Source organism: Lissotriton helveticus, chromosome 11 (genome assembly GCF_964261635.1).
Source record: "Lissotriton helveticus chromosome 11, aLisHel1.1, whole genome shotgun sequence".
In the NCBI taxonomy this organism is placed as follows: Eukaryota; Metazoa; Chordata; class Amphibia; order Caudata; family Salamandridae; genus Lissotriton; species Lissotriton helveticus.
This window is the reverse complement of record NC_136072.1, coordinates 997,805,708-997,823,365: the sequence shown is the minus strand read 5'-3', so window position 1 is coordinate 997,823,365 and position 17,658 is coordinate 997,805,708.

Genomic DNA, 17,658 nt, shown 5'->3' with positions numbered 1-17,658 from the left:
TCCCAGGATCGTCTTGGGGAGGCGGCGCTGGACATGGAAGATCAGTGCCGCCACTTCCTCCGCGCTGAAGATCTCCCTCGGGACCACTTGCTCCCCCCTTAAACGCCCGCACGGGAGCCGGGCAAGGGGTGCGGGACCCTTCCCCTTCTCAGGGTGCTTCCCGGCTCCCTTTACCATGGTCTGGGCAGAAATAGAGTTAAATGATAAACAAGAAATAGAATAGTGAAGAAGAAAAGAAAAGAGTTTAAAAAAGTAGTTTAAAAGTAACTAAAAGCTGCAGAAAACACAAAAATATAGAGCTAGAAAAATAGAGGGATAGATAATAAGTAAAATTAGATCAAAAAAACTTCAAACAAGCAAAGGATGGCAGAGATTGAGAGAGGATAGAGAAAGCATGCCCAGAACCATAGCAATGAATGAGAAACAAGATGGCCGCGCCCGTTCACGACCGCGTGGGTAAGTTCGCGCGAGATTTTCCTTGCGAGTACGCGCGAAATTGTACTAGCGAGCAGCACACTTTGCGAGATTACACATAGCGGGCGGAAACGGAATTACGTCACGCCAACAAGATGGCCGCGCCCGTGTACGACCGATAGGGTAACTTGGCAAACGTATAGCTAGAAGCGCCTCGCGAACACGCGCAAGATCACGCGAACATACACGTCGCAAAAAAAACAATTTTGTATTCGCACGTATTCGCGGCTTCCGAAATCGATCTCGCACGGATTCGCGCCCCAAAAAACGCGCGAAATTGCAGAAAAAAACGATTTTAGCTAAACTGAAAGCAATGAGCAGGTGCAAAAGTTCAAACTTAACATTAGTAACATTCAAGGTAGTGCTTCCTGATGGGCCCCTCCAAAGTTTGCAACTATTCTATGACCCTGCTATGACCCAAACAGCAGGCTCATAGAATAGCTACAAGTAGACCATAAAGGTCCTGTGAAAAAAAAATTTCACTGCAACAAAAAGCAAATTACAGATAAGGAAGGAAGCAGGTGCCAGCCAGACTGGAACTTTCTAAATAACTGACACATTAATGAAACACAAATTAATTGATGGCAGTTGAAGAAGGGCAGGTGTGCTTGCTTTTTTCAACCACCATAATCTACAGTGATAAATAAACCTAATGGGTGGCAGTGAGGATGTACCAGAGGGTGGCATGGGTGTCCCAGAGGGTGGCAGTGGTGAAACAGAGGGTGCTGTGAACCTGTGATGATAAACCAGACGTTGAAACAACATAGTCGCGGCCGTTGCGAGCCGAAAAGTAAGTTCGCAATTGCGAACTTGTCCCAAAATCGGCGCGAACGCGCGCCAACACAAAAAACGGGAAAATCCGCAAATCCGCTAGAGTTCGCGGATCTTCGCGGATTGCGAATCCGTAAATCCGCAAGTTCGCGTACGCGAGATCCGCTAGATCCGCCCATGCTTGGCAGTGCGTTAACTGTGAGTACTGAAAAGTGTTAGACTCTGGCAGATTAAAGTAGTCCCTATGTAGCTGGGGGAAGGGGATCAAACCTTCAAGGTCGAACAGGGAGCCCACCCTTTTGCAGCCCTCCTCTCTCCAGCGGTCGAAGACTGGGGATGCGCACCTCGGCGGAAAATAGGGATTGTCAATGATAGGCGTCATAGGGGAGGAAAACGTAGTCCAACCTTTGCGCTGCACTAATTGATCCCAAGCCTGCATAGTCGGGGACGTCACAGTGGAGGAATTAAGGCCCCATGCTCTGTGTTTGCGCTGCAACCAAGGCTCCCACCAGATATTACAGCCCGCCACCGCCTGGTCCATAAAGTTCCAATGTTTGCTAGACATGAGCCTATTCCATTCCGTGATATATCAAAGACAAGATGCTTGATAATAAGCCACCAGCAGGGGAAAGCCCAGACCACCCTAAGCTTTCGGCGTCGTGATGAGGAACAGCGTGAGCCTCGGTCGTTTGTTGTTCCACAGGGATCTATTAAGGAGCGCCTGTAGCTTCCGAAGAGTACCCGGCGGAGGACTCACTGGTAACATCTGAAAAAGATAGAGAATATGCGGGAGCACCGGCATCTTAACCGCCACCAGTCTCCTGTACCAGTCCAAATTGAGATGGGACCAGTCTGATAGCGCTTTGGCAGTTTGATCCACCAATAGCTTGTAATTAAGGGAGGCTGTGTTAGCAACAGAGGCAGTCAGCCGGATGCCCAGGTCTGTCATATCAGAAGGTAGCCACTGAAAGGCGTAGTCCCACTGTAGCTCCTGGACCTCCGCAGCAGGGATAGAAATATTAAGAACTTGCGATTTGGTGAAGTTTACTTTAAAACCCGCAGCCCCCCAAATTCAAGGAGTTCAGTGGACACATACTGCAGTGTGGAGTGGGGTTCGGTAAGCGACAGAATAACATCGTCCGCGTACATACTAATTTTGTGCGTGTCGGCTCTAAATTTAAGGCCTTCAATACCCGCATTGGACCGTAAACGGTGGGCAAAAGGCTCCATATAGAGCGCAAAAAGCAACGGGGATAAGGGACACCCCTGCCACGTCCCGCTGGTGATAGGGAAAAGGGCTTGATTTGCACCCATTCACGCACACCGCCGCCACAGGGGCCGCGTAGAGGCATTGAACCCACCAGACAAAGTTATCTTCCATCCCGAAGGCCCTCAAGACTGCAAACCGGTACTCCCAGTCCACCTGGTCAAAGGCCTTCTCTGCGTCGATGGAAAGAAGAAAAACCTTACCCCGAGATCAGTGGAACAGATCTATGAGATGAAGCAGCAGTTTGGTGTTATCTCCCCCCTGTCGTGTTGGGATAAAGCCGGCCTGGTCCGGATCTACGATACCGTCCATCAGGGGGCTGAGCCTCGCTGCGAGGATGCTTGCAAAGAGCTTCGCATCGATATTTAACAAAGAGATCGGCCTATACGAGCCGCAGTCTCTAGGATCCTTCCCAGGTTTAAGGCCGACCGTGATCGCTGCCTCCGACATGGAGGGCGTCACCTCCCCTGTGTCTAGAAAGGAGTTGAAGAGTCGGGTTAAAAGAGGAGCCAGCTCCACACAATACGTTTTGTAAAATATGGCAAAGAAGCCATCTGGCCCCGGGTATTTGGCTACCTTCAACCGAGCAATCGCAGAGATGTCCTCCTCTATGCGAATCGCAGTGTCTAAAGCGTCTGCTGACACTTTGCAAATGGGCGTAAGGCTACAAGATTTCAGGTAATTCGCCACCCTCCCAGAGTTTGTCGCCTCCCCCTTGTAGAGGCCCTGATAGAACTGCTGAAAGGAGTCTACAATAAGGGTGTCAGTGGTATGCTCAACTGCCTGCGGGTCCCTAATGGACTGAATGGCTGCCATCCGGGCTCGAGATCGCAACCTATGCACCAGCATCCTCCCCTTTTGTCTCCGCTAAGGTAAAATTTGTGTCGCCAGTGAAGAAGGGCGTGTTCCGCTCTATCTAAATCAAGATGCTTCAGCATGCGCCGCTTTGTCTCTAACTCCCTCCAAACTCTTGGGGCCCCCGTCCTCTTATGTATCGCCTCCAAGGCGCCCACGTCCTTCTCCAATTCTGCGTGCTTTTCTTTGCGTAATCGCCAAACGATGCTGTGAGTGCAATAAACTCCCCCCGCACTACTAATTTCAATGCTTCCCATACTGACGCTAAGGGCATACCGTCCTGGTCGTTATCTGTGAGGTAGTGGGTTATAGTGTCCCGAATACGTGTGATCACTGATTCCGAGTGAAGCAGGGAGTCAAGAAGGCGCCAACCGGGCAGCGGCAGACGTTTGCCATGGGATGTCATGCCATGCCTCATCTACAGACCACCAGGAACCCGCACACAATTCAAGGAAGACATCACCTACTTCATCAGCCCACATGCCCTCACCTCCGAGAACTACATTCTACTGGGAGACCTCAACTTCCACCTGGAAAAGAAAAACGACAACAACACCACCACCCTTCTGGACAACCTTGCCAATCTCGGACTCAAACAACTTGTTGACACCCCCACCCACCTTGCCGGACACACGCTCGACCCTATATTCACCTCCAGCAAACACATCTCCTTCGATCACACCACAGCTCTCCACTGGACGGACCACAGCTGCGTCCACTTCAGCTACAAAAAGACCACGGCCCACAACCCCCCACAACCTATTCCTCGAAGAAACTGGAACAAAATCACCACCGACCAACTCTTCACATCGCTAAACCAAAACCCTCCTGCCATATCATCGGACCCAAACCAAGCTGCCACCAAACTCACACAATGGATCACCCACAGCGCTGACGTATTAGCACCCTTGAAAAACCATCAGATCAAACTAGGTAGCAAAAAAGCCCCCTGGTTCAACGATGACCTTAAGAAATCCAAGAAGTTATGTCGTACCCTCGAGAAAACCTAGAGAAAAAACCCAACCTCTGACAACCTGACCACCTTCAAGGACGCCACCCGCAAACACCACCAATTGATCCGATCCACCAAGAAATCAGCATTCAAGGATCGACTCGACAACAACGCCCACAACAGCAAGGAACTATTCATCATCGTCAAAGAATTTACCAACCCCACCGTCGGCACCAACAACATCACTCCCTCCCAAGACCTCTGCGACTCTTTATCCTCTTTCTTCCACAACAAAATCGCCGACATACATAACAGCTTTGAAAACCAGTCCGATGAACAGCCCACCCCACCCACCTCCGAACCAAAACAGCACTCTCACAACCTTTTCGCCTGGAACACAATCACCACGGAAGACACCATCCGCCTGATGAACTCCACTCACTTAGGATCGCCAACCGACCCATGTCCCCACCACATCTTCAACAAAGCAGACTCCGTCATCGCACCCCATCTCCGCGATGTCATCAACTGTTCCTTCAACTCCGCTACCCTCCCAGAAAGCTGGAAACATGCCGAACTCAGCGCCCTTCTGAAGAAACCCACAGCAGACCCCTCTGAACTTAAGAACTACCGCCCCATCTCACTCCTCCCATTCCCTGCCAAAGTCATTGAGAAAGCCGTCAACAGTCAGCTCGCCGCCTTCCTCGAATCCAACAATTCCCTCGACCCTTCACAGTCCGGCTTCGGAGCCAAACACAGCACCAAAACCGCCCTCATCGCAGCTCCAGGAGACATCCGAACGGTACTGGATAACGGAGATACAGTTGCCCTCATCCTACTCGACCTCTCCGCGGCCTTCGACACAGTATGTCATAGCACACTCATACAACGCCTCAACAACGTCAGAATACAAGGAAAAGCTCTGGAATGGATCATCTCGTTCCTCGACGGAAGAACGCAGAGAGTCCGCCTCCCCCCATTCAAATCAGAAGCCACCAAAGTCATCTGCGGAGTACCACAAGGATCTTCACTCAGCCCCACCCTCTTCAACGTATACATGAGTCCCCTCACATCCATCGCGCACCAACACAACCTCAACATCATCTCCTACGCAGATGACACCCAGCTGATCCTCTCCCTCACCAAAGACCCAAACACCGCCAAAAACAATCTACACGAAGGAATGAAAGAAGTAGCCGAATGGATGAAGAACAGCTGTTTAAAACTTAACTCGGACAAAACGGAAGTCCTCATCTTAGGATCATCCCCCTCTGCCTGGGACGACTCATGGTGGCCACCGGCCCTGGGTACAGCACCCATACCTACAGATCACGCACGTAACCTGGGCTTGATCCTAGACTCCTCCCTCTCGATGACCAGACAAGTCAACGCCGTCTCATCTTCATGCTTCAACATTCTTCGCATGCTCAAAAAAATCTTCCGCTGGATCCCCACCGAAACAAGAAAGACAGTCACCCACGCACTGGTCACCAGCCGACTGGATTATGGAAATACCCTTTACGCCGGGACCACAGCCAAACTACAGAAAAAACTACAACGCATCCATAACACCTCAGCCAGACTCATACAGGACATTCCCCGTCATGCTCACATTTCCGGTCACCTGAAGGATCTCCACTGGCTCCCCGTCAACAAGAGAATAACGTTCCGTCTCCTCACCCACGCACACAAGGCCCTCTACGACCTAGGACCCGAATGCATCAACACACGACTGTCCTTCTACACACCCACCCGCCAACTACGATCATCCAATCAAGCCCTCGCCGCAATTCCGCGCATCCACAGATCCACCATGGGAGGAAGATCCTTCTCCTACTTAGCGGCCAAAACCTGGAATTCTCTCCCCTCTCACCTCCGTCTTACACAGAACCACCTCTCCTTCAGAAAGCAACTAAAATCCTGGCTATTCGATAAGTAATGCACCCACCCTCCCTCAAGCGCCTTGAGACCCTCTGGGTGAGTAGTGCGCTATACAAATTCTTGAACTTGAACTTGAACTTGAGGTGAGTTGAACTGAGATGAGGGCGTGATTTGATAGGGAGCGCGGTGCAATATTCACTGCAGCTAAACTAGGCAGGAGAGAGGATGTGGCCAAGAAGTGGTCTAAGCGTGCATAGGTTTTGTGCGCTGCAGAGTAATAGGTTTAATCGCACTCAAGAGGGTGCTGGACGCGCCACACATTGTGCAACCCACCCTCAAGTAGCCACTGTCTCCCCCCCTGCGCCATCGCCTCTGTCTGGGAGGTCCTTTGCTCTGACCTATCCATCCCCGGATCAATCACAATATTCAAGTCCCCTCCCACCAGGATTGATGCATCGGTGGACGCCAGAACATTAGAAAGGGCCCCTCGCAAGAAGGACTCTTGTCGTTCATTCGGCGCATACAGCGACCCTATCTTTAGCTGCATATCCCCCCATTGGACGCAGACAGCTAGAAATCTACCTTTAATGTCAGCTACCTGAGAAAGGTCTTTGCAGTGTGCATGCGTGCTAAAAAAGATCACCACCCCATGTTTCTTAGGACCTGAGGAACAAAGCTGCAGGGGAAAGCGCTTGTCTCTCATCCGCTTAACGTCCTTAGAGAGGAGATGAGTCTCCTGTCGCAGGCACACATCACCCTCCGCGCCCTCCAGAAGGGATAGGATGGCCGAGCGCTTAACTGGGCTATTCAAGCCCCTGACATTCAGGCTGACAATCTTTAGGTCCCTACCCATACCACCCAAAGGAGAGACATGAGCTATTGCATAGCCTAGTGCCAACAGTACCATGTGGACAAAGAGGCACTGCCCGCGGACCAGTTACGCACCTGACCTGCTGGAGAATTGATGCGGAGCCCCAAAAACAACCCCCAAACCCTAACAAAATCCCAAACTCCAAATCATAAGACAAGAGGGCACAAAAGGGAAAAATCGCACATAGCGGCAACAGTCTGTCTTGAGAGTCCAACGTTCAGGGGAACATGGCGCCATCATGAAACACAACACCCTCCCGATACAGGGCACCTTCAAGTTTTAGGGCAGAACGAAGAAACAGTAACTTACCAGAGAACTGCCCATCTCCGGCGCCGTATAATACCCAACCAATGCCACTCATGTGGAGCTCAGGGGACTCCAGAGTTATCAGTCACCAATGCCACGGAGGTAATAGCAGCTTCTCTCTCCCGCATACTCGCGGACACATCTGGTCTCGCTGGCGGGAGGGTTTCCCCACTTGCTGCTATTTACTGGAGCGTCTGTGTCGCCTGTCAGGGGAGCCGGCGATCCCAGGCTGAGGGGTGGGCCGTTCCAGCCCTAACATCTCAAAAGCGGCATCCAGGGAGCGCACCTGCATGAGCTTGCCATTGTGCTTGAATATAAGCCTAAACGGGTGACCCCACGAATAGGGGATGCCTTGCTCCCGTAGGTAAGTAGTAATAGGCTTAAATTCCCTACGCTCGACGAGGGTGGAGGCTGCTAGATCTTGGAAAAGTGCCGGTTGATGGCCCCTGAAATTGTACTGGGTTGAAGTCACTGGCCTTACGGAGGATCCTCTCCTTAAACTGGAAATCATGGGCACACACCAGTATGTCTGGCGGAGTAGCCCTAGCACCGTGTGGCAAGCCAACACGATGGACCCGGTCCATCTGGAGTTCTTGATCCTCTTCTTCACCCAGTATTTGTCGGAAAAGCGCCCCAACATATTCTTGCAGGTTATCTCCCTCCCCCTTCCATGGGACCACCCGGATTCTAATATTGTTCCGCCAGGAACGGTTTTCCAGATCCTCAGCATGGGCCTGGAAGTCCAGATTTTGTTCCATGAGACGAATGACATCCTGCTTCATCCGCCTGTCCCAGGTCATGTTCCTCCAGGGTCGCCACTCGATCCCCAATGGCATCTACATCCGGGCGCACCTCGTGCATGTCAGAGGAGAGCTGCAAGAGGAGTTCCAGAATGTCTTCTTTAATGGCCGAGAACAGGTCAAGCATGAATGCTTTAGTCGCTGGCAGATCCGTGTCCTCAGACTGCAGGGATTTGATATCCGACCGGGAGGTCGGCTGAACCGGTGCCTTTTGTAGGATGTCCTTCAGGGGTTTGTCCCTTCTATTCCTTGAAGATGACATCTCGGCGCAAGCAAGGGCCTGGGCGCAGGATCTCGGGCGAGCAGGGTAGAGACACTAGTGGACCCCTGGGGACGCAGCCGGGGCCCACTCACGCCAGGAGTCCGTCAGCAGATTCCCAAAGTACAGCACAATACTGCCCTTGTGGCTCTCCAGTAGAAGGGACTAGAGTATGACGGGGCCACAGCCAAGCCGACCAGAGGCACCGCAGGACCGAGGCACAAAGATCAGTCCACAGCACTTGAAGGAGGACACCACAGAGAGTTCGGGCACTGGCTAGAACAGGACTCCAGGGGTGAGGGGGGGGGCGACCGAAGTCCCACCGCACTATGGCTCTTCACACTGCCCTCCATGAGGCCTTCCTTGACATCACCGCCCCCCAACACTGAGCCGCACCACACCGACGTCCGCCATCATAAGGACCGAGTAGGATCGAGCAGGCCGCTGTGCCACACTGTTCTCTGCCCTCTATCACGCCCAATAGCGCGCAGCTCACAGGGCCGTCCCAGAGAATCAGGGCCCTCACTGCGTGCCCTCCGCAGCTCTCAGCTAGGCCAATGCTCAGGCCCCAGGGGAGAGGCACCGCCCACCGACCTGCAGGCCGATGGTAAGCCACCTGACCCACACAGATCTCCCTGGCCCCAGTGGCGCAGAAAGGGTCACCTGATGCCCACTCCAGGGGAGGGAGCTCCCCTCCATTGCAGACCCGCAGGCCGCACTGCCACAAGGAACTCTCTCAGGGCAGACACTCCATACCTCACCCTCGACACAGGGCCGACTCCCAAGAGGCAAAGAAGGGGCCAAGGACCGCTACAGACACCAGAGCAGCAATGAAACACAGCACAAGACCCCTCACTCTCTCAGTCCGCCAGACCTCCTGCCGTCCACCGACCCGTGGACCGAGATCAAGGGCTCACACCGGTCGCCCCTCCACGCCTCCTCACCTTGGATCTCAAAGGCTTCCGCACCTTGGTTCCTCGCTGCTCATCAGGGTCTTGTTTGCTCCCACCACACCTCCAGCGCCGTGGGGTCTGCACCATACCAGGTTTCTCTCGCTCCCAGGCTTCTCACTCCATATGCAGACCAGGAACCCGGCTTGACAAAATGGTGGCCGCGCCCCTGGGTCATCGCCGCTCCACCCGGCCCACCGCTCCACTCAAGAAGGGGCCGCCCAATCCGCAAATCCACTGGCACTCTAGCGCTTCTCAAGGCCTCACCGGGAAGCCGGGGCACTGCAAGGCAGCAGACTGCCACCGCAACCCCAACCAGGTAAGGCCGCCGGGCCGCAGCAAGGCCGTGGCCGGGCCGCAGCAAGGCCGGGACCGGGCCACCTAACAGGGCAGAAAGCCGCTCAGTGGCAATAAAATATGCACACCACCATAGTCAGGGCCGGCAGCTGGGACAGTAGATCCCTGTGGGCAGTGTAGATGGGCACTGGAAGGGGTGATATCCAAGGCTGAAATCAGGCGGCGCCGGAGAGACAGTAAAGCACATCCTACTTCGTCGCCATCTTAGCCACGGCCCCCTATTTTAACTTTTCAAATAAATGGGTCAGGTCCCGGGGGGATGGGGTCCCTGGGGCCCATAACTATCCAAGGAAAAGGGGCCACACAGCCTCCCTTTCTAAAAGAGCCCAAAAAATCAGAAGCTGGCAACTCAGCGGGCCCAGCCCCTTTCTCCACCACTCTGTTAAAGCACCTCCTGGTATGCTCTTGTTTGGGGAATTAAGTCCCCTTTGCTCTTGGGGGTCTTTAGGGGCCAACTAGCCCACCTGTACCTCCAGAAAGCCCCACATAGTGAGATTGCTGAGAGGTGGTCGGAGGCCACACCCCTTTTCCCACCACTCTGCAAACGCGTCTGTCAGAGCACTGGTGGTGGGGAGATGAGGTCCCTTTGCATCCTTAGGACCTCAGGACTTTATCTCCAAGCTGCAGTGAGCTAGGAGGTGCATTTGCAGAATGGTGGCGAAAGGGGGGCTTGCCTCTGACCACCTCTCAGCAATCCAGCTGTGTGGGGCTTACTAGAGGAGGGAGGGCTTGTGAAGGAAGGGGCCCTTAGGGGCCACTCAGTTTACTTACACAACCACCTGCTATGCCTTCCCAAGAATGAAGAGTTGGTTAGACAGTAGAAATACAAACAAGCTTTTATTAGCAATACTCTGCAGAGGAGTCCAATCTGACATGCACCCTGAAATGTCTGCTGAGGGACTGGCTCCCCAACGACCTGCAATGCATGATCATTCCTCCAAGAACCCCCAACCACACCCACAGTGGAAAGTTACCAGCCTGTGCATAACATGAACAAAGAAGGCACAGAAGGATGGGCTACACCTGCCAGATGGGTACATGCTATCTGCAACTCAAGGTTACAGCGCTGAGTCTCAGTATCTCCTAATTTGGGAACAGAACTACACACTTGGATAGGCATGCGGGGGCAGAATGGCCTATTCAATAGTAAGCCGGGAAGCAGGCTTGAAGAGAAAAGAGAAAAGGAAATACTAACTAAATACAGTGTTCTGCTGAGGCAAGCAATACGAATAATGAGGCCTAGTTCAGACACAGCCTAAGCAGCCTCATAGGGATTACGAAATACAAAATGGAGTCACACTTGCTAAATAAAGCTTTCACGTTGCAGGGATAACTCAGTGGGTTGCATAACATGAATACAAATTACGTCTATTTAGCCACACACTACTAACCTAATGTAGCATGAAACAAGTGCATAGCAGGAATGGGATTTTCAAACCAAACACTTGCTGGCCCCCAGAGACCCTCAAGAGGCAAGGGGACTACATCCCCTAACCAAGAGCGTGCCATGGGGTGCATTTGTAGACTGGTGGAGAAAGGAGGTATGGCCTGCCATCAGAACTCAGCAATCCAGCTTTGTGGCACTTACTGGAAGTAACAGGAGGGATAGTTAGCCCACAAGGATGTCCTCGGGCCTACTACTTCTCTTGTTACCTCCAGTAAGTACCGCACAGGGGATTGCTAAGAGGTTTTCGGAGGCCACGCCCTTTCTTCTCCATCACTCAGCAAATGCCCCTCCTTGTGCACTACTGGTTGGGGGATGAAGTCCTCCACTTTACTCCAGAGGGACCTTTGGGGTCCAAGAAGCCTTCCTGGTAGCTCCTGTAAGTCCTACCCAGTGGAATTCCTCAGAGCTGGTTGGAGGCCCAGCCCCTTTTCTCCACCACTCTGCAAACAAGACTGCTAGTAAAAAAACATTAGAAATACACTGAAAAAACACAAGGGTTACAGGGACGTTATAGTTAGGAATTAGCTTTTAAAAAACCTGAAAATTCACACAAAAAAATCACAGGTTTCAGGGACATTATACTTAGGCATTCGCATTTTAAAAAAAACTAGAAATTCACAGAAAAAAACACAGGTTACAGGAACATTATAGTTAGGCTGGCATTTTACTTGTGCAAAACCTGTGAAATTCAGCCATTATGGTTAGCTGAGCTAACTATAACTTGCGCCCCAACAATGCATGCAATGTCACATATTCCATCACTCATGACATTGTTATTGAGTGCTATCCAACACTTTCCCTACTGTTGCACTCACTGGAGTGGGAATAGTAATTTTTACCCCTCTGCTATCAAACTCTTTCCCTACTGTTGCACTCACTGGAGTGGGAATAGTAATTTTTACCCCTTCGATATCCAACACTTTTCCTACTGTTGCACTTATTGGAGTAGGAATAGTAGTTTTTACCACACCACTATCCAACACTTTCTCTACTGTTGCAGTCATTGGAGTGGAAATAGTAATTTTTACCCCTCCACTATCCAACGCTTTCCCTGGTTTTGCACTGCCTGGAGTGGGAATAGTACATTTTAATCTTCTGCTATCCAACACTTTCCTTACTGTTACACTTGCTGGCGTCGGAATAGTATTTTTTACCCCTCTGCTATCCAACATTTTTCCTACCGTTCACTGGAGTGGGAAATTTAAGTTTAACAATTTTTTTTTGTTTTTTTCCCAAAATGTTTTATTGGTTTTTCAACACAAACTCAAGGCACAATCTGCTCATTATCCCACGCAGGGGAGAGATGACTACTAGCCAGCATGATGATACAAGACAAAGGAACCCTGTTGTGCGTGTCGACGTACCCCAATCACAACCCGTAGCTCAACTGAAGGGCACAGTTACTAAAGCATATGGTTACATAAGGCAAACAGGTCGAGAAGGAATGTCAGTGGGAGCTTATGGCAACTCCATTGTCATCTCTGCAGGATTTAGTGTTCTTGACAATTCCACCATTAAGACAAAGTCCCAGTAGATGTGAGTATAGCGGAACTCTCCCCATAGCGGCCCGAACTAAAAAGGAAACTAACAATCATACACAGAGTCAACTGAATTAACTAAAACCTAACCCCCTCCCCCCTACCCTGGTGGTGGCCTCAGTAAACCTGGAATGAGCCCGCAATAGCAGGGCCCGCTCAAAGTTGGAAGAGATGTAGAGCCCTCACTGCAGCGGGACAGACTGCTGATGGAAGACCCCGTGAAAGGAAGGAGACCAGCGGACCCCACCTAAACTCGAAGTTCTTAAAATCATCTTTAAAGATGTCAGACATGCGCTCAAGGCTAAGCAATTTCCAGAGGCAGGAGTGCCACAGGGATATCGCTGGCGCTTCCTTCCTTTTCCATGCCGCCACTATAGTAATCTTGGCCGCCCCACTACTCAGCCACATTATCCTTTTATCTGCCCTGGTCTGGTGTTCTAACATGGGGTCTTGGATACCCAGAAGTATTTCCGTCATAGTTGTCGGGATGGGGTACTCAAGCATGTCTTTCACCTGAGCTAAGATTTCTTCCCAGAAAGGCCAGATGGTTGGGCAGTCCCACCATATGTGTTGGAAGTCACCAAGCAATCCACACCCTCGCCAACATCTGTCTGAAGAGCCCGGGAAGATTTGAGACAATTTGGAGAGATATAAGTACCAGTCCATCATTGTCTGTAAATGAGCCTCTCGCAAGTCTGTGGTTTGGTTACTTTTAAAAATGGCAGACCACAAATTAGTCCACTCTTCGTCAGTTAAACCAGCCCCTCCCACATGGACATGTACCTCGGCCTGGGGGAGAGTGTAGTGGATAGTAGAAATTTGTAAAGAAACGAAATTGCACCCTTCATGGAAGAGGATTTAGTAAGGAAGGCTTCAAATTTAGTAAGGGGACGGGTAGCCCCTTCGCGGACCTGGGTGCCTAGTGCCCAATGCATTAATTGAGTATAGTGATAGGGCTCAGAAGCTCCCACTCCATAGTCTCTCTTACAATTATCAAAAGCAAGGCGATCATAATTGTGGAACAGGTGGGTCAGCGCTTGGCATCCCCCCTCCCGCCAGGCGTCAGAGGGTCCCTCCTGAAAGGCCGGAGGGAATGCCTCAGTGAAGTGTAGTGGTGTAAAGGGCGAAGGGAATGTAGTCCAGCTGTCATCCTTCGTTACAGAGTCCCAGACTCGTAGGGTGGTACGTGTAGGGGTGCTAAGGTAGGCGTTTTTGGGTCTATCATGTTTCGTACGCCAGACTAGGTCCCACATCTTCCTGCCAGCTACACTACGGTCCATATGGAGCCAGTGCTTCTCGGACTCCTTCTGCGACCATTCGACCAGTATTCGGAGTTGTGCGGCCTTGTAGTATTGATGAATATCAGGTAGACCTACCCCTCCCTCCCGCTGGGAGCGGCGCAGCAGACAAAATGAGAAGCGGACACGTCCTCCTTGCCAGATAAAACTTAGATTCATAGCTTTTACACGTCTGAAAAAATCCCCTTCGAGTTCTATTGGTAGAGCCTGAAATAAATACAGTAATTTAGGGAGAAGGGTCATTTTAATCGCGTGGACGTGACCCAGCCAGGACAGGAAGAGAGGTTTCCATCTTGTCAGCTCCGCCTGAATACGATTAAGAATGGGCGGAAAGTTGGCCGAGTACAATTTCTCCACTGTCGACATCAGTTGGATACCCAGGTATTGGATGGAGGAGACAGCCCATGATAAAGGTGTAAGGGACTGTAGTTGATGGACCTCCTTTTGTGAGAGGGTGAGGTTAAGTATATAAGATTTGTCCAAATTGATTTTAAAGCCTGCAGCCGCCTCAAAGCGCTTGAGTTCCCTTTGTAAGTGCGGGATAGATACAGTCAGGTCTGAAAGGGATAAGAGGACATCGTCTGCAAAGGGAGAAATCTTATGGGATTCCCCAGTGAAGGGTAGGCCTTTAATCCCAGGGTTTTCTCTGACCGCTATCGCTAGTGGTTCAATTCTAAGAGCGAACAATAGGGGGGATAAGGGGCATCCCTGCCTAGTTCCTCTGGAGTGGGTAAAGAGGGAAGATTGCACGCCATTCACCGAAACTTTAGATCGGGGATGTTGATAGTTGGCCCGAATCATGTTTAGGAATCGTGGCGAAAAACCAAACGCCATGAGCATGTAGAATAGGAACTCCCAGTCAACGCGGTCAAAGGCCTTTTCGGCATCCAACCCGACCAGAACTGGGATCTTAAATTTGTTAGCCTTTTCTATCAGATGGACTATGCGGCTGGTGTTGTCGTGGGTTTGACGTCCCGCAATTAAGCCAGACTGGTCTGGGTGAATAAGGAGCGGTATGAGGTCTTTCAATCTCTTAGCCAAAATAGATGAATAGAGTTTCGCGTCTATATTGAGGAGGGCAATAGGCCTGTAGGAGGTGCAACGTGAGGGATCTTTTCCTGGCTTGGGAATTACTGAGATCACTGCCTCGGACATGGAGCCAGTCATGTCCCCATCAGTGGCCATTCTATTGAAAAGCCTAACTAAGGGGCAGATTAGGATACCGGTTTTTCCGTATCCTCCGGGCCGACGGAAGCTTCCGCCGGGCCGGAGGATACGGAAAAACCGCAGCGGACCCACCAAAGACCCATCGCCACATTAGGATGGCTGGTGGGTCCAGGTTTACGTCCGCAGCTTTTCTGCTGCGGTTGGCTTACAACCGCGGCGGAAAAGCTCTAATATGGTGGCGGTGTCTCTCAGACACCGCCAGCCATATCAGGATGCCCAAAAAGAAATGCTTTTCCACGGAGGGCTTTCGGCCGTGGAAAAGCATACGGAGCTTCACTGCGGGGGCCCGTTGCGGGCCCCCTGGGTGAAGGAGGGTGGGGGGGTGCACATGGGGGGTACCTATGTTACCCCCCTGCATATATATGCAGTAATCGGCAGGCACCGCGCGGTGCCTGCCGCTTTCTGCATACAAATGCAATGTATGCATTTTTAACATTACGGCGGGTGCAGCTTGAAGCTGCACTTGCCGCAATGTTATAAATAGAGGATGTGACGGCCACGGTGGCGGTCACATCCTAATTGGAGAGGAGGGAACTCCGCAGGCCATGCGGAGGTTCCCTCCTCCTCGATGGTCGCGGACGGACTCAAGTCCGTCCGCGATTATAATGAGCCCCTTAGTGAGGGCTGATGTCAGAGGAGAATATTTTCTAGAAAATCGCAGTGTACCCGTCAGTGCCTGGCGCTTTATGGGACTTCAATGCCTTAATAGCTGAAGTAACCTCGTCTTAAGTGATCGGAGCTGTAAGTTCCTCATTCCTTGCGGGGGAGACCTGAGGGATGGGTAATTCCCTAAGAAATGATTGCTGTCTGTCTGTGTCAAGGGCGTCTGCAGAGTATAAAGTTTTGTAAAACGCATCGAAAAGTTCCGCCGTGTCCTCATCTCTGTGGGCAATGTCTCCTGAAGGACCCAGATCACCCCCTATGTACTCCCTCTCCCGTTTATCTTTTAATTGCCTAGCGAGGTGTTTCCCAATTTTATTGCCTTGAGTGTAGGATAAATTACGCAGCTTAAGAAGTGTGAATTCTGCCCTATTATTGTAAATAGCCCGGAGTTTACCTCTGATCGCTGTGAGTTTGCGCAAAGTCTGCCTGGTGGGCTTAAGCTTATGGGATTGTTCAATGGCCGCTAGCTCTGCCTCAAGTAGTTCCCTATCCTTGGCCCGTTGTTGATTCAGGGCTGTGTTGAGCGCGATGCATTTACCCCGCATCACGGCCTTAAAGGAGTCCCATGTATTGTATTCTGATGTGTCCTCTGGTCGGTTAACGGTAAAACATTATTTGATAGTTTCGCGGAGATAGGTACACGATTCCTTGTCCCTAGCTAATGATGCTGGAAAGTACCACCTTGGAGGAGATGGGGCATTGCCAAACCAATTGAGACAGACAGAGTATAAGCTGTGATCCGAGACGGACATGGGGAATATCTTGGCCTCTCGGAGGCCACCCTGCAGGGACTGGCTGGTGAAAATGTAATCCAGTCGGGAATAGGAATGATGAACATGGGAGAAGAAGGTATAGTCCCGGGTCTGGGGGTAAAGAACGCGCCAGGTGTCCAACAGTCCTAGGTCGTGAATGTGTCTTTGTGTGCCATTGGAAAACGAGCCCAGATCGGAGCGGCGAGTATGTGTACTATCGAGCTCTGGCTGCCACACCAAGTTAAAGTCCCCCATAAGAACCAGAGGCCCCTCAGCAAAGTCCGTCACCCTTCCCAATAGGGTTTGCAGGAATACCTTTTGACCAGTGTTAGGGGCGTAGAGCGCCACAAAGGTGCAAAGCTTCCCTTTCAAATGACCCTTGACCATAATCCAGCGCCCCTCCCTATCGCTCTGCACCCCAGTGGGCTGAAATTGAGTAGTGGACCGAAATAAGAGCGCCACCCCCCTATGTTTGGTAGAGGCTGATGACTTGTAAATAAGCGGGTACTGTTTGTGTTTCAAACGTGAATCCCCAGACCTAGTTAACTGTGTTTCTTGAAGGGCCACTATGTCCAAGTGATGGTCGACTATATACTTCCATATTTTCTGATGTTTCTGAGGGGAGTTATGCCCCTTAACTTTCCAGGTGCCTATGGTTATCGGCATAGCACTATGGGAACCCCGTACTTCTCCACTGTCTCACCAACCACCATGCCACATCCAGCCATCGTGCAATTCCCCAGTCTCCTGCCCACGGGCATGTGGAGCAACCGGGCCTATGTGAAGAGCAGGAATCCTCCCAATGGTTATTATTGCAAAGGCCACCACCATGTACCTCCCCCCCTGAACCCATAAAGCAATACATCCCAAAACAAAACAACACAACCAAACATTAAACATTTCCCCCAGAAGAGGGGATTTAACAAAAAAGGCGATCTCGAAACAGGATCTGGAAGATCCCTGTGAGATCATTGAGGACATCAGGTCCGA